The sequence below is a fragment of the Acomys russatus genome, chromosome 22, assembly GCF_903995435.1.
Source record: "Acomys russatus chromosome 22, mAcoRus1.1, whole genome shotgun sequence".
In the NCBI taxonomy this organism is placed as follows: Eukaryota; Metazoa; Chordata; class Mammalia; order Rodentia; family Muridae; genus Acomys; species Acomys russatus.
Window position 1 is genome coordinate 9,922,843 of NC_067158.1, and position 16,999 is coordinate 9,939,841.

The window sequence follows — 16,999 nt, forward strand, 5'->3', positions numbered from 1 at the left end:
CTACGGCGAGGGTCTGCGGATTGAAAAGATGACATAACAGTGGGTCATTCGTGCTAAGAGAATGCCATTTATTGGGAGTAACAGAACTGCTTATATAGGGGAGGAACCAGCAATCGAACAGCGCGGTGGAAAGTCCCTAAGAGGAAACAAATCAAGGGCCAATGAGACTCAAAACAAGGAAAACGAAGGCAACCAGTGGAGCACAGTGTTTCAACTGCAGACAAAAACAAGTAATGGTCAGTACCAGCACAGCTGCAGTTCTCCACAGATAGCCTAGAGCACAAGACCTCCTGAGGCAAAGGTCAGCAACTCGAAGGTCACAGCATGCAGCCTAAGCACAGGATTTCTGACGTGGCAGAATTTGGTATGGTTCCCCACAGGTTTTCTTTACATCTGTAAACGGGAACGTTCATATTTTGTTCACAGGAAGACTAAGCACATAATGGGTTCTTTATCCACGGCCCATATCCTGTGAATGCAGCAATGGAGCTAGGAGCTAGGAGTCTGTAAACCATCTGTTTCTCTGTGTGTCTCTCCCTCCACCCACAAGAGATTTTTCTATATAGCTTCGGCTAGCCTCGAACTTGCTTATGAAGATCCAGATGGTCTTCCTTCATCTTGCAGCAGTCCTCCTGCCTGCGTTTCCTGAGTGCTAGGATCACAGGCACAAGCCACCATAATCCACCTCAGCAATATTTCTTTGTTTGGACATTCACCAGATATGTTAATGGTTCCCTTTGTGGACTGGGGCATCAAGAGAGAAGATAAAAGCTTTCCATTTCTCCATCTTGGCATTACTTATTTTTCGGATTTTGTTGCTGTTATTTGAGGCACAGTTTCTTTGTGTAGTCCTGGCTGTCCTGGATTCACTATGTAGACCAGGCTGGCCTCGAACTCACAGTGATCTGCCTGCCTCTGCCTCCCAAGTGCTGGGATTAAAGGTGTGTGTCACCACGCCAGGTGCCATTTTATCATGTTGTACCAAGCACACATCTCTCTGTCTCTGTCTCTCTCTGTGATTGTGTGTGTGTGTGTGTGTGTGTGTGTGTGTGTGTGTGTGTTTAGTGCCACAATTAGACCTGAGGGCTTTGCACATGCCAGGTAAGTGATTTATCTACTCGTAAGCAAGATCCTCAGCTATCACCATGATTTTTGATATGGATGTTGGCTAGCCCTGGACCAGCTGGCCATGCCAGTCAGACTTACTGCCACTGTGATCAAATACCTGAGCAAAACAACTAAGGAGTTCAGTTCAGTGCAGTTCAGGGTTTCAGAGGTCTATGATCCTTGACTCACTTTAGGGCCAACAGGAAGGAGAGAGAGGTACCTGAAATAAGATGGAGCCCCGAAGGACACACATCCAGTGATTGCATCCTCAGCCAGCTTCACCTTCTAAAGTTTCCAGACCATCTCGAGGTAACAGTACACAACATGGACTGAGCCCCTAACACCGGGTCCCTTCGAGGCAGCACTTCATAGCCCAGCTGTAAGACTGATGTAGTGAGCCCGTTAGGGTGGCACACTCCTGTAATCCCAGCACTCTGGGAGGCAGAGGCAGGTGGATCTCTGTGAGTTCGAGGCCAGCCTGGTCTACAAAGTGAGTTCCAGGACAGCCAGGGTTACACAGAGAAACCCTGTCTCAAAACAAACACACACTGATGCAGCATTTGTCAGGGTCTCTGTTGGAACTTCCTTGTCTCCCGTCATTTTCCTACTGTTTGCTTTGGAAGAAAACCCTAACCCACCATCTACACCAATGAGCAGTGCATTAGGCTTCCTTCCTTGAGATCAATGTATTTTCATAACCTTTTCTTTTCTTTTCTCTCCTCTCCTCTCTTTGTCCTTCTCCTCCTCCTTTCCTTCTCCCTTCTTCTTCTTCCTCTTCCTCCTCCTCCCCCTCCTCCTCCTCGTTCTTCTTCTTCTTCTTCTTCTTCTTCTTCTTCTTCTTCTTCTTCTTCTTTTCTCTCTCTCTCTCTCTCTCTCTCTCTCTCTCTCTCTCTCTCTCTCTCTCTCTCTCTCTCGGTTTTCTCAAGGCAGGGTTTCTCTGTGTAGCCCTGTCTGTCCTGGACTCACTTTGTAGACCAGACTGGTCTCGAACTCACAGAGATCCACCTGCCTCTGTCTCTCCGAGTGCTGGGTTTATAGGCGTGCGCCACCATGCCTGACTATTTTCATAATCTTTTTAGACTTCTTTTGGAGTTCCTTCTTTGGGGCAACTATGGCAAATTGGCTAGAGACTTGAAACATCAGAATTTTTTTTTTCTCTGACAGTTCTGGAAGCTAAGAGTCTGGAATCAAGGAGTCAAAAGTGCTGGGCTCTCTCTGAGTTGAGGGGAGCATTCTGTCCGTCTTTGCAGCAGTTGCGGTGGCCCTAGTTGTCCCTTGATTTGGGCAGCCTGACTCCATCTTCATACAGCTTTATTTCCTGCCCTCTTCTTTATACAATGACACCAGCCATTGACCCTCCAAATTCAGTTTGGTATCTTAAAAAAAAAAAAAAAAAAAGATTTATTTATCTTATGTCTATGAATGTTCTGCTTTCATGCACACCAGAAGAGGGAATCAGATTCCATTACAGATGGTTGTGAGCCACCATGTGGATGCTGGGAATTGAACTCAGGACCTCTGGAAGAGCAGTCAGTGCTCTCAATAGCTGAACCATCTCTCCAACCCCCCAGTCTGGTATCTTGTTTTTGTTTTTGTTGTTGTTTTGGTAAATTTTTTTTGAGACCACCACACCCTGCTCTTCATATCTTTTGGTGGGGTGGGTATGGGCGTGTTGAGACAGGGTTTCTTTGAGTATCCCTGGCTGTTCTAGAACTTGTTCTGTAGACCAGGATGATGTTGAACTCAAAGAGATCTGCCCGTGGAGGCATTTTCTTAATCAAGGTCCGTTCCCTGACACCCTTTTCAGATGGCTTTAGCTTGTGCCAAATAGACATAAAACAATCCAGAACAGAGCCCTAGTGACTCTGGCCAGTATTAGGGACTTCCTGAGGCATTGAGTTATTTACCTCCCAGGATTAATAATCTTCCTTACCAGGTCAAAAATTTCACTTCCCCTTAGACCAGCCTTGTTGCCGGATATTTGATCCCAATGTGATCCCTTGAGACTGTGAACTGTAAAAACTTGCCTTTTGTTTGGCATGGTTGAGCCCTAACACACACCTTTAATCCAAGAGCTATCTGTACACAGGATTTAATAAAGCTAACCTAAGGTCAAGAGGCAGAACAAGAAACCAGCTGACAGGGATTAAAGAGTAGGAGGGACTTTGAGTTGAGGGGTATTTAAGACAGCATGTAGAAATAGAAAGTTTTTTGGCTTTTTTTTTTTTTTTTTTTTTTTTTTTATTTTTTGGTCCTTTTCTTCCTGAGCAGTCAGCTGAGCTAGTGAGCCTTTTGGGCCTTTTTCCACTGGGACACGAGCTGAGTAGAAAGCTCAGCTGGGTGCTTTCTCTGCCTCTCTGAGCTAGATTTTTCACCACAGCTCCTGAGTCTTTATTGGTAAAATAGAATCAACTGGGATTTTCAATTAAAACAATACATCTTGTTTTTCCACCTCCCTGTAAATATCTGGTGCCTTAATGACCCTCACCCTTAAATGAGAGGTCTTAATCTTTGAGGAAACTGCAGCACAGCACTCCACCTCTTCCTGTGGCTCTTACACCCTTTCTACCCACATTTCACCTTGGAGGTGTCGCCTTGGAGGGGGTGACACAGAAGTGTGACTATGGCCCTAACTCTAGTGGGCATCAAACCTTTGTCTTTTTTCAAATGAACACTGACAGCAGTAAACCCTACAGTCCTAAGCCAGTACTGGGGTCCACCTTACTCAGCACATCTTGTTCATTCACTAAAGCAATTGCTCTCTCTCCCTCCCCTCACTGGGGCCCGTGACTTCCCTGGTTGTAGAAGGAATCTTTTGTGTATTAAATGGATGCAACACCTCTCAATTAAAAACAAAAACAAAAAAACCCCCACAAAACTATGGCTAGCCGGGTGTGGTGGCACACACCTTTAATCCCAGCACTCAGGAGGCAGAGGCAGGCAGATCTCTGTGAGTTTGAAGCCAGCCTGGTCTACAAAGCAGAATCCAGGACAGCCAAGGCTACACAGAGAAACCCTGTCTCCAAAAACCCCAAACCAAACCAACTCAACAAACAAAAATCTATGCCTTATGGCTGAGGCAGGAAACAGGTAGGACTTCCATCAGGCAGAAGGGATTCTGGGAGACAGCCAGGTGCACAGGATTTAGCATGGCAAGATGTGAGAACAGACTGCTTGGTGCCGGAGCTCAGGTAACCAGTCAAGTGGTAAAATGTAAATTAGTATATGGGCTATTTTAAGTTATTAACTAGTCAGAGAAAAGCCTAGCTATATGGCCTAGGTATTTGTATATTTTATGAGACTCAGGAGTCTTTATCATAGGATCTTAGGGAGAAGAAACCTCCTCCTACAACACCTGGTCACAGATTTTGTTTAAGTTCTCAGTTTCAGCTCTGACTTCTCCCTCTTGAGTGGCCCTTAAGTCCAATCAGGAAGTCGGATTTGTCCCTAACAACTTGTGGCAATCTTGCATTAGCCAATATGTATTTCCATCATGAACCACACAAGATCCACAGTTAAGCAGGACTCAGGGCAGCAGTTCTCCTCAGCAGCCTCAATAGTACCGTCGAGTGCTGCAGGAGCTAGACCACAAAGGGGATACCTGACAACTCAGTTTTAGCTTTTTTTTCTCCAAGTCCTGTAATCAAAGCATGAGCCATCTTCAGCAGTAGGGACTTGGCATTTGTTCCGGGATGGTCATAGCCTTTGTTGTTTTAGGGACCTGTAGTGCATTGGTTCTAAAGCTGTGGGTCATGACCCCCCCCCACAGGGGTGCCATATCAGTTATATACATTATGATTTATAACAGTAGCAAAATAATTCTATGGTTGGGTCACCACAACATGAAGAGCTGTATTAAAGGGTCACAGCATTAGGAAGTTTGAGAAACACTGGGCCAGGACCTCCCAGACCCGACAGCTTCTGGGGAGGAAACCCACCCCTAGCCCTGGGAGTTTTAGAGCATCTGTTTTTTACTTTCACAAGATACCGTTTTGGCTGCTTTGTTGGGTTCTTTTTCCTACCTCCCTACACCCCCTTTTATCCCTTCTAGACCCCCAAGACTAGGTAGAAGAGAAAGAAGGTTAGAGGGGAAATGGGGTGCCAATATCATGAGTCTACTTCCTGCTGATTAGGGGTGTCGAGTCCCTCTGGGGACAAATTTGGTATCAGTTTTCAGGATATCTCCAACCAGCAATCAGCAGCAGCAGCAAGAGCAGTGGGAGTAGCAACAGCAGGGGGAGCAGCCATCGCCTCTCTTGGAGCTCTGGCATCTATATACCCTCTGAAGAGTCCCCAGAATTACAAATATAAACTACCCTCAGCTGGCAAAATCATGGCCCTCTTACAGCGTGAGGCAAATCATAGTCAGCTGCTATGGACAGTCTGAAGCAGCCCCACATCCCACACCTGAGATTAAAACAAAAACGTAATCACATAACATTTCTATGTTAAAAAAAAAACCAAAAAACCCACCAAAATTCTCATTAAGTTTCTCCCTTTCTGGCCGGGCGTGGTGGCGCACGCCTTTAATCCTGGGATTAAAGGCGTGCGCCACAATCGCCCGGCTCTCCCTTTCTGTTTTAAGCCATTACTTGTACTGTGTTTAGTGAGAAATTATACACAGAGAATTTTCAATGAATTAAGTGCTTTGTAGATCAGTGGTCAAGCTTTTCAGGAGACCTCTCCTGCTCAACTCCAATCTTTATGTTTTTTTTTTTTTTTTTTTTTTTTTGAGACAGGGTTTCTCTGTGTAGCCTTTGCCTTCTTGGACTCACTTTGTAGATCAGGCTGGCCTCTAACTCACAGAGATCTACCGGCCTCTGCCTCCCGAGTGCTGAGATTAAAGGCATGTGCCACTATGCCCGGCTCTTTATATGTTTTGATAGTACCCACAGCTTTCATTTTCTGTGGAAACAAACAAAACTGTCTCTAGCGCAAAACTTTTGCAGGCCTCCATTTTTATGTTAACATGTCCTCATAGTATATAGGCTTAATTAGTTCCACATTTTCTACAACCAAGAGTCTCTCAGCTGCTGTTGTTCCTTTTTCATTAACATTCAGAAAGTTTAGCGTTAACGAATTATCATTGAGTCTATCCCTGGGAGATCTTTGCTCTTCCTTTTTGTTTTATAAGCATTTCTTTTAAACTCTGATTTGATCTATCTACAACTGCTTATCCTGTAGGATTGTATGGTATACCTGTAGTATGCTTTATATTATATTAGGCAAAAAAAATTGCTTCATCTTCCTGGAGACATATACAGGGGCAATATCAGTCTTAATTTTATGCAGGTATCCTCATAACTGACATTACTTTCAATAAATGTGTATTTACAGAATCAGCCTTTTCAGAACTCAAAGCAGTTGCCCATTGGAACCCTGACTATGTATCAATGGTATGGTGTACAAAGTTTAACTTCCCAAATTACACAAAAGGAAACAGATTCATCTGCCAGGTTTCCTTTCTTTTGGTACCCCTGGGGTTACTTCCTGCAGGTAATGGAATTTGGTTATGCAAGAACAAGTAGGACATTTTCTTATAATGTCCTTGCTTGTTGCCAAGTGACAGACTTTTTTTTTTTAAAAAAAAAAACTTTATTGTTAACATGGTATTTTTCGTGAAATTTGGAGGCTTCTAAAGCATTTCCTAATAATAACTGATCAATTTCCTAATTTTCTCTTGCCAATGGACCTGACAAAACTGTATGATATTGAATATTTGGTGATAAACCATGGAAAGTTTCTATTTCTGATTTCCTGTTGCAGTTGCATAAATAACAAGATTAATTCTAAATGATCAGAAATAAATTCAGCAGTTTCTATATGCAAAACAGCCCTTTGTGAATATTGAGAGTCAGTAATTATATTAAGAGATTCAGGAAAATCTAGTAGTACCATAAGGATTTCATACAACTCTGATTTTTAGCTGAAGTGTATGGACTTTGAATTATTTTGCTTGACTTATAGCCTGCCATTACCAACATACTTGCATCAGTATAAAATGTAGGTGCTTCAGGAATTGGCATACCCTTTACAATACATGGGAGAATCCAAGTATTTCTTTTTGTAAGATGAAGATGCTTGCTTTTAGGATATTTGTTAATTTCTTTCAAAAAGTTACTACAAGATCTTTGCCGATCTACATTGATTATGCATGATGAGATAATCTCAGTATTAGTACAAGGTACTATAATTTTGCCTGGGTCTGTCCTGACAATTAACGTAGTCTCATTCTACCATTTATGATTAAATCAGAAACCTATTTTACTTTATGTGCTAAGAAAATCCATTGCACAATACTATATTCCCTTTGCCCAGTAGGAGAATGAATTCAAGGCAAAATAACCAAAATGCAATCAAGTTTAGGATCTATTCAATCCACATATGCATCTTGCAGTCTCTGTTCCACCAGTTAACACACACACACTCTCTCTCTCTCTCCCTCCCCTCCCCCTCCTCCCCCCCCCCTCCTCCTCTCCTCCTCCTCCTCCTCCTCCTCCTTCTTCTTCTTCTTCTTCTTCTTCCTTCTCTCTCTCTCTCTCTCTCTCTCTCTCTCTCTCTCTCTCTCTCTCTCTCTCTCTCTCTCTCCTTCAGTTGTTAACTATCCTGGACTGTTTAAGTCCAAATCTCCTTGTAACAAATTTGAAACAAATTACTTAACTCATGAGTAGTTTAGCCAATGGTAGGCCGTAGCCAATTAATATTGCCCATTAATTTTTTGAAACTCATTAAGAGTTTGCAATTGGTCTCTTTAGATCTGTACCTTTTGTGGTTGATTTTTTTCTTTTTTGTTGTTGACCTATTTTAACCTAAATAGCTAATAGAATCTCCTTTCTGTTTTTCAGGAGCAATCTGTAACCCCCAGTATAGCAAAATTCTTTGTGTTTCCTTAAATGTCTTCTCTAAAGTATCTGCATCAGAATATGCCAACAAAATATCATCTATGTAATGTTAAATAATGGAAATTGCCTACGAATTATTTCTAGCAGTTGTTGCACAAAATACTGACACGAAGTTTACAGTTCCTGTGGAAAAACTTTCCAATTATATCTTTTTACTGGTCCACTATTATTATAAGTAGGTACTGTAAAGCAAACCTTTCATGCCAAAGGATTGTGAAAAAGCAATTTTTAAAATTAATTACTATCATAGGCCATGGATTAGGTGATAAAGGAATTTCAGGTAGCAATAGACCCATTGGTTAAATTACTCTATTTAGTAACCTCAAATCAGTTAACATTCTCCATTTTCCTGATTTCTTAAAACAAACAAACAAACAAACAAACAAACAAACACAGGAGAATTCCATGGGCTGGTAGAATATTCTATATGTTGACCATCCGGCTGCTCTTGTACCAGCTGCTCTAGTGCCTGCAATTTTTCCTTAGTTAAGGGCAATTGCTCTACCCACACAGGCATGTCAGTCAACCATTTTATGGGTAGGTCCAGTGGTATTCCAGCAGTGCCCTCCGCCCATAAATTTGGAAACTCAATTCCTGTGCTGCCCTGTGTTTAGACAATTTAGCATATCCTGTGATTGTGTTTGATGCCCTATGTCAACACCTTCCTCAGGAGCATCTACCAATTTAGATTAGGTAATTAGGAAATTAGGTAATTTCATTATGAGTTGTCTCTGTGATTGCAGGAATATTAATTAGTGCCCCATTGTTATAGAAGATCCTTCCATATAAGTCTATGGGCATGTCAGCCACATAAGGTCTTAAGTCCCCCATTTGACTATCTGGTCCCACATATTTAACCCGTTGCACACTTGGTTCTATTTCAGATAACTTTCCTTTTTAATTTTTTTCTCAAGACAGGGTTTCTCTATGTAGCCTTGGCTGTCCTGGACCCACTTTGTAGACCAGGCTGGCCTTGAACTCACAGAGATCTGCCTGCCTCTGCCTCCCAAGTACTGGGATTAAAGGTGTGTGCCCTACACCCGGCAACTTTCCAACTTCTAAAAACTGTGTAAATCTTTTGACTTGGACATTCTGGATTACAAGATTTTTGGGAAACAATAGTCACATCAGCTCTTGTATCCACCAAACCTTCTATTTTGACACCATTTCCTTGCAATTTAAATTTTGGCCTCTGATCATTAACCATTGTTTGCCAGAACACTTGTTTTCCAGTACTTCTAAGCCCCTGTTCCTTCTACTGGAGCAGCTGTAATGTAGGGAAACAACAGCAGCTGTGCAATCCTATCACCTACATTGTTTGCATCTCATTTGTTACAAAGGTCACAATTTAATTTCTCCTTTAAAATCCCAATCTATAATTCCTGGGTGCACAGTAAGTACTTGGGGTGTTAATCCACTCCTCCCCAAGATCGTCCCTACTCTCACCGAGGTGAAAGCATCATATACTTCAGTGATTATTTTGTAACACTGAAAATTAGGGGCAAGGGCTGGGCATAGTGGTACATGCTTTTAATCCCAGCACGCAGGAGGCAGAGGCAGGTGGATTGCTGTGAGTTCAAGGCTTGCATGGTCTACAAAGTGAGTCCAGGACAGCCAAGGCTACAAAGAGAAACCCTGTCTCAAAAAACCAAAAAGAGAAACAAGAAAAAAAAAAAAAAGAAAAGAAAAGAAAAGAAAATTGGGGGAAAGGGTAAGAGATTTATCCTCTAGTCTAGAGCAGCACTGACTAAAATAGTGTGCATGGGATTGGTGATACATAATTGTGATTTTTTCTTTTTTCTTATTATATCCTGGCTGACAAGAGAGAAATGGCTTTTTTTTTTTTTTTTTTTTTTTTTTTTTTGCCACGGGACCCCTTGCTGCCAGACACCCCTATTTTGTTTCCTGATGGCAAGAAGTTACCTTGGACCTGCATTCATTGGTCCAGTGGTGCCCCTTGTCATCACAACATCTGCAAAACTTGGAAGTCTACTTATTCTTTTTAAAAACCCATTTCCCCTAGAAAGGGCTTGCTCACTTCTCTGGCAGAAAGCACCATATTTCTCACAGTTAATGCACCAGGCATTTTGACATCTGAGTCTCTTAGCAGTGTGGTCACAATTTCTTTGTATATGACCAAATTTTCCACAAGTGAAGCGTTTTGATACCAGAGGCCTTTAGCAACAGCTTGTCAATGACATTAGCATGATACTCATGAGCACCGACGTCGGTCATGTCTCGTACCCACTCGTCCTTTGGCACTGCTCCTGCCTTTAGTGGGCTAATAACTACTTTACATGCAGTATCCACGTTTTCAACCACAAGGGTCTCAGTCAACACCTAACTTGAATCTGGGTCTGATACAGCTTTGCTCACAGCTAAAATCGATCTTTGCAAGAAGTCTGTGAAGGCTTCCCCAGAGCCTTGTACAATCTTAGGAAATAAGGTGGACCTTTTCCTGGGCTCTTCGACTTTATCCCAAGATCCTAAAGCTGCTAAACAACTTTCTTCTATGACAACAGCAACACATCAAATCTGTTCTTGTAAATCACAGTACCGCCCTTCACCAAGGGACTGATCTCTGACAATATTCATTCCCCTTGCTCTATTTTCCTATTCAATATGCATTGTTACAGCCGGGCATGGTAGTGCATGCCCTTAATCCCAGCACTCACTAGGGGAGGCAGAGGTAGGCGGATCGCTGTGAGTTCGAGGCCAGCCTGGTCTACAAAGCAAGTCTAGGACAGCCAAGGCTACAAAGAGAAACCCTGTCTCAAAAAACAAAACAAAAACAAACAAACAAACAAAAAACCAAGTAAGCAAAGCCAAGCGCCTAAAAGTGTTGTAGAAGGAGAATAGTGGAATAAATGCAGCCACTCATGCCCTGTGCCCCTCTCCACGGACAGAGTGTTGGTAAACTGATGGGTGCTGTTTGAACTCACTGAGAAACTGGCTCTGGAAACAGGGTGCCCTCACCCACTCCATTTCAGACCTAAGCATGCTTGTATCAAAATGTCCTTCAAGGCCTCTTCTGGGGATGGGTGTCCTTCACTCTGTGACAGGGTGGACAGAACAGGCTAAGAACAGAAGATAAGCTATCTCCAACAGCCACGATATAGAACTGCCACAGCGGAAAAGACCGACTGGGAGCTTGGCATGGAGAGCAAGCTCAGCTGGGGACGCTGGGTCATTGTCGCAGCTTCCCCACTTGGTTTCTGCTGGATGCCCACAAATTCCAGATTCGATGACGTCATCTTTCTTCAGTTGTTCTTTCTTTTGGAAGTATCACCCTAGGGGACACTGCTCTGCCTAGAACTTCTACTGGCTGCCTTAGCAGTCAACTTCCATCCTCAATTTGATGGTGACTTGTTCTGCCTGTCGTTTCTCCCATCTACCTACCGACTTACCCATCTATCCCATTCTGCTTTTTTTTTCTTCTTCAGCTTGTTATATAATTAATAAATTCACTCATTTAAACCAAAAGTGTGGATATTATAAATCACCTTTAAGATTCAAGTAGAACAGCCCCAACTTCTCAAAAATTAAAAAGAAAGTGTGAACTAGTAAAAGATATGTTTTGCATTAACAGTTGGGGTTTCTTTTGTAATGGGCATATATTTAAGTTTTCACGTAATAAAACTACATCACTCACCAAATGAAAGTCATTAGACACTTATAACAACCAAGCAGGCAACATACATCCATACTCACACACATTCATGTATACACACGTTCATGTACACAATCACACACGCTCACACTTACACACAGTCACACATTTATACACACTCACACTTACACACATACTTCTCATACACACACGTATACACACACTAACATATATACCCACACAACTCATACACACTCACACATACCAACACACACACTCATGCACTCACATATACATACACTCAAACACTTAGATACACACTCACTAATACACGTATACCCACTCATACATTTACTCACACACAAAGTCACACACACACTTCTATACATACTCATTCACATTAACACACACTAACACTCATACAAACACACATAAAATACACTCACAGACACTCACACACTCATACACCGTTTATTACTGAAACGAGTTAGAGGGCTGGTGACAGGCTCCGAGGCCGAGTGCTCGCCTGCATGTGTGAGGCCCGGGTTTCAAGTTCCACATCATAAAACCAAAATGAATCAAAATGAAACCAAACCAAGCCCCCACCGCCTAACACCTGCCTCCACTCTCTCTCCAGGAGAAAGTAATAGAAAAGAGCTGATCTCTAAGAAAAACATTCTACAAAACCAACAAATTTTGCTTACAGGAGAGAGAGAAAAAAAAATCCTAAGAAAACAAACCTATTTTTAAAATATAAATGTAATGAAATTAATCACAAATTTAGAATACTCTTCCTTTTAAAGTTTGTTTTGTTTTGTTTTGTTTGCTCCAATAGGGACAGGGCACCATTTCATATTTGTTCAAACCACCACAACAAAACCCTTGAAAGCTTTGAACATGCATACTTAGTCACTCCTGCCAGCAAAACCGAGGCCCGGCAGGCTCTTCAGAAGCCATCTTGGACACTGCGTCAGGTTCCTGTAGTCAGTCAGACACACAGAACCTGGGAGGCTGTTTTGCTCATCCTCCAGGCACCATAGTCAGACTGTGCCTTAGTCGGTTTACTTCTTTGCTACCTCTGTCATCCTTTATCTATTGACTTTGATTTGTGTTCGGACCCAGCGCTCCCGTGCCAAGACGACAATGCGACAGCTTTGTTTTAGATTGCTACTTGGCTATCTTTGCTTCTTACCATCGGCCGCCTAAAATCATGTGCACACTAGCTCAACCCTGACCTTCGAGCAGACTTTGCTCCTTTGTTTTTCTCTCAGACTTTCTCCAGAGTTGCCAACTTTGCTCCCTTTGGGGAGCAAAAGTTTCGTCTTTATTTCTGTACTTTTAAAGAACGGCTGGGTTTAAACAATTTGTGCAATTTTATATACTTCCTTAAAGCTTTTGTCCTAGACCCTACTGATTTCCAGTTGCATTTTTGATAGATTTTTGAGTGTGCTGTATCACTGTCAGGACTTTTATTTTAACTCAGGGTCTTTCTGTCTTGCCCAGGTTAACCTTGAACTCTCGATCCTCTCCCGTCTCCCCTTCCAGAGTCCTGTGGTCCCAGGCATACACCACTGTGCCACCTCTCCTCACCCTCCCCTGATTTAGTGAGTGTGTTTCATAGTCCTCACATGATTTTTTTCCCTGTCTGCTTTTATCAGTTTGTTGGAGCTCATCCTCCCCTACTCCACCCACCCCCACCCTTTTTTAGAGAGGATGCAGACAGAAAGTTCTAGAGTCCCTGTTTTCTTTCAACTGTCTTCTTTTGCCCTCATAGTCTCTTGGCAGTATGGCTGGAGATGGAATTTCAGTTTGTCTGTACAAAAGGTTGACCGGTTAAAACTAGGGACCTGTCTAAAAGATGAGGAAGATGCACGGATTTGCTCTCATGAGCAGAAAGCCAGGGAGAAGACAAAAGGGGGGCAAATCTTATGGTTTTTGAAGGAGTAGAAGACAGGAGGGATAGCTCTCGTTCCCCAGGAAGCAGACTATGTTGTGTTAACAGTGCGTTTGAGAAAACATGTTCCCAACCTGTCTACTCTAGTCTCCAGACGAAAGCTGCACTCGGCATTCTTTTGAGCATGGGGTGGACTTAGTTCCAATGAACAGAACAAACAGAGGTAATAGTGTGTGACTTTGGGAACTAAGTCATACAAAGGTACCATGGCCTCCCTGTTCGCTGCCTTTAAGAGGTGTACTGACTAGTTTTATGCCAACTTGACATAAGCTAAGCCATCTGAGAAGAGGAAACCTCAATTAAGAAAATGCCTCTATAAGATCAGGCTATAGGCAAGCCTGTAGGGCATTTTCTTACCCAGTGATTGGTGGAAAAGGATTCAGACCATTGTGGGTGTGCCTGGGCTGGTGGCCCTGGGTTCTATAAGAAAGCAGGCTGAGCAAGCCATGAGGAGCAAGCCAGTAAGTAGCACCTTCCATGGCCTCTGTATCAGCTCCTGCCTCTAGGTTCCTGCCCTGCTTGGGTTCTCGTCCTGACTTCCTTTAATGATGAGCTGAGATGTGGAAGCATATGCTGAATAAACCCTTCCCTCCCTGAGTTGCTTTGGTCATGGTGTTTCCTCACAGCAATAGTCACCTTAAGTCAAGAGCTCTGGTGGTTTCCATTTTCTATTCCTGGGGACGGCTGCTTTGAGGGAAGCCAGTGCCACAAAGGAGTCTTGACTTTTAATTTTCAACTTAAAAACAAAATAAAATGTGTGCACATCTGCTGGGGTACTGGTACTTGAGTGCAGTTGCTGTGGGGGCCCGGAGAGGGCACTGGATCTTCTAGGGCTGGAGGTAGAGGTGGCTGTGAGATGTACAGTGTGGGTGCTGGGAACCAAGCTCAAAATCCTCTGCAAGAGCAACACAGACCCGACCACTCTCCAGCTCCGAAGTCTGAATTTGTTGAGGCTACCATGTTCCTAGGAAGCCCAAGGCAGCCACGTGGAAATACAGCATCAGACATGCTCAACCTGCATCTGTAACCAGCAATAGCCAAGCAAGTGGACACAAGGTGTCAGACAAAGAAGTGAAAGAACTAGCTTGGGTTGGACATTCTGTCCCCAGATTCACATTGTGAGGATGTCTGGCTCTAGTGGTGCTCCCTCAGCCATCTGTAGCTATCCCAGGCACTCTAGTTGATGTTTCATTTGTCTAAGCACAGAGATGAGGAATCTATCCTATGCTCTAACTGATATCTGACTCACAGAATCATAAGTATACGCTATAGCTGGGTGTGGTGGCACACGCCTTTAATCCCAGCCCTTGGGAGGCAGAGGCCGGCGGATTGCTGTGAGTTCGAGGCCAGCCTGATCTACAAAGTGAGTCCAGGACAGCCAAGGTTACTCAGAGAAACCCTGTCTCGAAAAACCATAAATAAATAAATGCTATAGTTTATATCCTTTTAAAAAATAATTTATTTTAATTTTATGTGCACTGGTGTTCTGCCTGCATGTATGTCTGTGGGTGTCACATCCTGGAGGTACAGTTGTGAGCTACCATGTGGGTGCTGGGAATTGAACCCAGGTCCTCTGGAAGAGCAGTCAGAGCTCTTAACCACTGAGCCATTTCTCCAGCTACAGTTTATGTCTTGACTGTCGCCCAAAGCCTGTGCTAAAGGCTAAGAACCTAACATGGCAATACTGTGAGTGGTGGAAATCCTTAAGAGCTGGGGCTCTGTGGGGGATCTTAGGCCAACTGGGGGAGGTTATGCTCCTTACATGGATAGTGGGATGCTAGTCCCTCCCTCTCCTATTCCTGTCCATGAGGTAAACAGGCATCTACTCCCAACTGCTCCTGCCATGGCACGTTATACCACCACAGACCCAAGTAACAGAACCATTTGCTTATGAACTGCAACTTCAGAACAGGGAGCCAAACAGAACCTTTCCTGTATTCACGGGGATTTATCTCAGGCACCAACCACAGTAAAGGAGCTTACATAGTACATTTTAAAAATCAATTTATTCAGATACAACTCAATTGTTATCCCATCACATCTATCCTCCCGTTCCTCCCTCCCTCCCACCTCTACCTTTTCCCTCTCCCCTAGGTCCATGACTGAGGGGGACCTCCTCTCCTACTTTATGGTCATAGGCTATTAAGTCTTATCTTGGTAGCCTGCCTATTCTTTCTTTGAATGCCACCAGGGCTCTCCACCAAGGGGAGGTCGTCAAAAATGGGGCGCCAGAGTTTACATAGTACATTAAATGGTAGTTACTTTATGCTAAGTTTTTTTTGGGGGGTAGCTTTTTAGGTTGCAGTAAACAACTGCAACACACATACAACTAAGAAACACTCAAACATTTTTGGTGTTGGATTTTAAATTTTTTATTTATTAGTTTGTGCCTGCGTATGTACACAGCCACATGCACACAGTATGTTGCATGGAGGGCAGAGGACAACTTTTAGGAGTTGATTCTCTCCTTCCACCATAGGGACCAGGGATTGAACTCAAGAGTAGAAAGCCTTTTTACCTGCAGAATTGTCTCTCCATCCCTCAAATGTGTTTCAAACATCTTTGCTAGACATTTTTCATTGCAAAAATAGCAACTGTATATTCTGTCTTATTCAACATAGAAGTATTGTTTGCTGTTTAGACTGGGGCCTTCTTTTTAATTCTTCTTCTTCCCCCCCCCCAGACAAGGTTTTCTGTGTGACCTTGGCTGTCCTGCAACTCACCCAGTAGACCAGGCTGTCCTTGAACTCAGAGACTCCCCTACCTTCCGAGTCCTGGTATTAAAGGCATGCACCACCACTGTTTGGCGTCCTTCTTCCCTGTTTCCCTCCCCCTCCCCCCTCCCTCCTCCCTCTGAGCCTGTCTCTCTCATCTCAGTGTCTCAGCCTCAGAATGCTGGGAGCATAGGTGTGAGGCAGCCTATGGCTCCATTAACTAGTACAACTGTTCCTAGGCTTAATGAAAATATATTCAATAAATGAGTCCTGCTTCCTTTTCCCCTCTCTTTCCTGATTATCTATCCATCCACATTTCAGCTCTCAAATTACTGGCATGATGCTATCAGTGAGTGAATGTCTGCTTTTCTGGAGGCCAGGCAGGCCTTCATGGATGGAGGGCTGGGCAGGTCTCAGGCAAAAGGGAACCGCTTCCTCTGACCTCAAGTGGTTCTGAATACCTCCCCCGAGTGAAGCGAGGCAGTGGCTTCATAAGAGCCCAACTCTGATAAGAACTCCAAGGTTAACAGCTTCAGGCTCTGCATGGGCTTAGGGAAAACAGCAGTTAAACTACAATGTTAGGAGAAATTTGGAGAAGGAGAAATCTCGGGGTGCCACCAGGTTATCTAGCTTTGGGTAAGTCCTCTCCTCTCTGCTCAGGGTCTTCCTTAGGAGTCTCTTTAGGCAAAGCCCGACGTGGGAAAACCTGAGG